We start from the raw sequence: 5,139 nt of genomic DNA on the forward strand, positions 1-5,139 counted from the left end.
GTTTACAGGCGGGACAGAGGGAAGGGGAAAGGAGGCGGAGTCTTAATCTTTGTGAAAGACAGCATCAATAGTCATCAAATAGACATTCCAGTGCAAACCTTGGAGTGCGTCGGTGTTACTATAACCCTTTCAGCACAAATGTCATTCATTCTATTTGCTGTATATCGACCACCAAATGCGACAAATGAATTTTATCTTGGCTTAGCTGAAATACTTAAAAAATATGAAAGAAAAGAAACTCTGTTAATGGGTGATCTGAATATAAACTGGCTTGATAAAATAAGAAAGAAAAAACTTAAGGATATTACAAACTCGGTACAAATGACTCAAATGATAAACAAGCCAACTAGACTAACAAAAAAAACTCAAACTTTGATTGATCTCATATTTACAAATAAACCAGATAGGGTTACCAAAACATATAATTTAATAACAGGTTTGTCAGATCACAACCTTACTCTAGTTGCTAGAAAAATAAATAAATCCAGGAATAGGGACAAACAGCAATTAAAAAATCAAAATAAAATTCTTCATATTCCTAAGAGAAATCAAATTGCACTGATGAATGATTTAAATGAAATTGATTGGGAGTGTAAAGTTGACAGTAAAGGCTGTGAGTATACATGTAATAATATTACCTTAACTTTACAGGAGACCGTTACTAAATATACAGAATTAAAGAGAAATAAAACTAATAAAAATAAATTGCCATGGTTTGGTAACTCTCTCTGGGATCTAATGAAGCAGAGAGACCTGGCACTTAAAACCTTTCTTAAATCAAAATTGACCACTGATCATTATGTATATAAAAGTCTAAGGAACAAGGTTACCTCGCAGCTTCGAAAAGCCAAGGCAAACTTCTATCTAAATATGATTAAAGACGCAAAAGGCAATAGTAAACTTCTCTGGAAAAGTATGGACAAATTACTTGGTAAAGAAAAAACAAATTGTGATCATGTACAACTTAAAATAAATGGAGTTATTCAAAATGATAATATAGAGGTGGCAACACATTTTAATGATTATTTTTTAAATTCGGTGCGGGATCTGGCAGATATGTTCCCGAAACCAATTTGTATATATAACTTTAATTGTGATGAGTCATTCTTTAAATTGTCTCATGTAGATGAAAGGACAGTTTTGAAAGTAATATCACACATAAATAATAGTAAATCTAAAGACATTTTTTCCATTGATTCTGTGTTTTTAAAAGAGCACAAGGAAATTTTAACTCCAGTGTTAACTAAAGTTATAAATCAGTCTATAAATGAAAGTATCTTCCCCACATCTTTGAAAACAGCTATAGTAAAGCCTATACACAAGTCAGGAGACAAGCTCCAGGTCTCTAACTATCGACCTATAAGCATTCTTCCTACTATCTCCAAAGTCTTTGAAAAAGTAGTTGCAGCACAGTTAGTGGAACATCTTGATTGCAATACTGCATTACATCCTCTCCAGTTTGGTTTCAGAAAACGATACTCAACGGAGACAGCATGTTGCTACTTAATAGAAGAAATAAAATCAAGTTTGGATAGTGGAGGTGTTGTAGGGGCGATCTTTCTTGACTTGCGTAGGGCTTTCGATACAGTAAACCATGAACTACTAATGGATAAATTAACACATTTCTCTATTAGTATAAGTACAATAAATTGGATTAAATCTTTTCTTAGTGCAAGGCAACAGTGTGTATCAATAAATAATGTATCATCTCCCTTACAAGCATGCACTATGGGTGTGCCTCAGGGCTCTATATTAGGGCCCTTGTTGTTTTCTCTTTATATTAGTGATTTTCCGTCTGTGTGTATTAATGCTAAAATGATAATGTATGCTGATGACACAGTGGTGTATATTCATGGCAAAACTGTTATGGATGTTGCTCGAAAGTTAACTGAGGAAATGAAAAACATCTCCATTTGGCTAAAAAAATCTCACTTAACTTTGAATGTTGACAAAACAGTTTCTATTTTTTTCACAAACCGCCGCAAGTCCTCGCTATGTAAAACTGAACCAAAAATTATTATTGAGGGTCAGGAAATTTCAAGAGTTGACCAAATTAAATATTTAGGAGTCATTCTTGACCCAAATTTAAATTTTAAAAAACATATTAAAAAGATAACCAACACGTTGAAAATGAACATAGCACATTTTAGATATATTAGGAACTCTTTGACCATATATGCATCTAATTTATATCTGAATGCGATGATAATTCCGCACTTTCGATACTGCATGACGAGTTGGTCACAAGCATGTAAAACAGCACTAAGGTCCCTGGAATCATTGTACAAAAGATCTCTTAAGATTCATGACAAGAAATCTAGGTTGTTTCATCATTGTCATATTCTTAAAAAACATAGTATTTTAAGTTTTGAAAATACAGTCATATATTCAAATATCTGTCTTTTGTTTAAGATAATAAATGGTACTGCAGGCCCTCCGTTAAAAAGGTTTATTTCACTGAGCTCAGAAATTGCAACTAGAGTCACTCGATCCACTGTCCGGGGCGAGTGTAGGATTCCTCAGTGTAAAACAGCATTCGGCAGCTCAGCTTTCTCATGTGTGGCCATCAGACAATGGAATCAGTTGCCAACGGAGCTGACCACATGTGTACATTTTAGCACTTTTTCAGACCGGGCCAAAAAATGGCTTCTTTTAAAACAAACATGCTTGCATAATGTATTGTAATTGACGTGTATGTGAGAGGGTATTTGTAAATGAATGTTGAAGAATGAATGAAGGGTGTGACTCTTTTTCTTCTTCTTTTATTGTGTTTTTTTGTGCTGTTTTTGAGAGGAATGATTTTATTAATATGTGTATCTGTTGACATCAGCCTGCCCAGGGACTACAGGTGAAAATTAGCACAAGTGCTATAACCTGGTAAAATGCATCTCTCCTCTTAAGGTTAATGTATATTTTGCATTGTCCCTGTTTAAAAATAAATAAAGGAAAAAAAAAAAAAAAAAAAAAAAAAAAAAAAACCTTTATTTTTGATATCAAGAATTCAATTGTCACTAGTTGAAATGTCTATTCTTGATATCAACAATTGAATTGCTACTAGTAACAATGCTCATTTTTGATATCAATAATTCCATTTTCACTGGTGACAATGTTAATTTCTGATATCATGAATGTGATTGTTACTAGTAAGAAAGCCATTTTAGATATCTGAAAATATATTGATATCAGAAATCAATTTTCAGATATCAAAAATTAACATTTTTATAAGTAGCAATTTATTTATCTAGAATAGACATTTTTACCAGTAACCACATAATTCTTGATATCAGGAATTCACATTTTTACTAGTAACAATGTAATTATTGATATCAACAAAGCAACTTGATATCTGAAATTACCCTTGCAACTAGTGAAAATATAATTAATGATATCTTAAATAATATTTTAACTAGTAAAAATAGTATTACAGATATCTAGAAATGTCATTTTACAGGTAAGAATAGCTATGGTAATGAGTTCATGAATATTAATGAGTAGGGGTGTGCGAGATGTCGTGTCATGAGATCTCGCGAGACTAAAATGTGTCTTAGCCATGTCGGCGAAACATCACGTTTCATTTGATTGGTCATCATCACCAGGTCAGAAAATTTGTGTTCTCATTTTTTGTCTTCAAAACGAAAGGAAAAAAACAAAACAAAGCATTCATTTATCACATATTTTGCCCTTCTCGTGAACATAAACCTCATGGCGTTTTTTCATATATAGGCCTATGCATTTTTCGCACTTTGTTCTAATGCATCAAATGAAAACACAGTAGCCTACAACCAAAACGAAAAATAAAACATTTCTGTAAACATTAGCAACCATTTGTACAGTTGTGTAGCCTACTACTAAATCATGAATTCATGGATAGTAGCCTACACATTTTTCATTTTGATTAATAGGTCTATTCATTTAGTAGCCTATAGCCTACATATCATTCTTTCTTCATTATATTGTATTATTTTTATGCAATGAATAGGACTATAGAAATGTACTTAACCAAGGTTTAAAAATGCTTTAAAATGATCAACTCATTTTAAATATATGTCATGTTAATGTATAGACAACCAGTAGCCTGGCCCTAGTGATACTGATAGGTATGTTTTTTTAATATCTCTTCCCCAGCCACCGAGCGGGAGAGAAGGGAGTTTTTTAAGGGGACCCGGTTGGTCAAGTTTCGCGGGACCCGTGGAGGTCACAGTGGAGGATGTAGTCGGGAGATGATCCCTGTTCCGGTGGTCCCGAGTCCGGTGGTCCGGAGGAGAAGGAAGAGACACAGCCCGTCTGCCCAGTCAGAGACTGTTCACGTCCCGTCTGCCCAGTCAGAGACTGTTCACGTCCAGTCTGCCCAGTCAGAGACTGTTCACGTCCCGTCTGCCCAGTCAAAGTCTGTTCACGTTCCGTCTGCCCAGTCAGAGACTGTTCACAATCCGTCTGCCTTCATGGACCTGGACTATCTGGAGCGTCTGGCTCGGATCCTGTACATGCCCGTGTCTGCTGTTCCAGAGCCGGAGCCAGTGTCTGCTGTTCCAGAGCCGGAGCCAGTGTCTGCTGTTCCAGAGCCGGAGACAGAGCCAATGCCTGTTCCAGAGCCGGAGGCAGAGCCAGTGCCCGTTCCAGAGCCAGAGGCAGAGCCAGTAGCCGTTCCGGAGTCGGAGGCAGAGCCAGTGCCATCTGCCTTAATGGACCTGGACTATCTGGAGCGTCTGGCTTGGATCCTGGACATGCCCCTGTCTCCTGTTCCAGAGCCGGAGTCAGTGTCTTCTGTTCCAGGGCCGGAGCCAGTGTCTTCTGTTCCAGGGCCGGAGCCAGTGTCTTCTGTTCCAGAGCCGGAGCCAGTGTCTGCTGTTCCAGAGCCGGAGACAGAGCCAATGCCTGTTCCAGAGCCGGAGGCAGAGCCAGTGCCCGTTCCAGAGTCAGAGACTGTTCACGTTCCGTCTGCCCAGTCAGAGACTGTTCACGTTCCGTCTGCCTTCATGGACCTGGACTATCTGGAGCGTCTGGCTCGGATCCTGGACATGCCCGTGTCTTCTGTTCCAGAGCCGGAGCCAGTGTCTACTGTTCCAGAGCCGGAGCCAGTGTCTGCTGTTCCAGAGCCGGAGACAGAGCCAATGCCTGTTCCAGAGCCGGAGGCAGAGC

Source organism: Siphateles boraxobius, unplaced genomic scaffold (genome assembly GCF_051911475.1).
Source record: "Siphateles boraxobius isolate OS27281-9 unplaced genomic scaffold, OSU_SipBor_1 12, whole genome shotgun sequence".
In the NCBI taxonomy this organism is placed as follows: domain Eukaryota; kingdom Metazoa; phylum Chordata; class Actinopteri; order Cypriniformes; family Leuciscidae; genus Siphateles; species Siphateles boraxobius.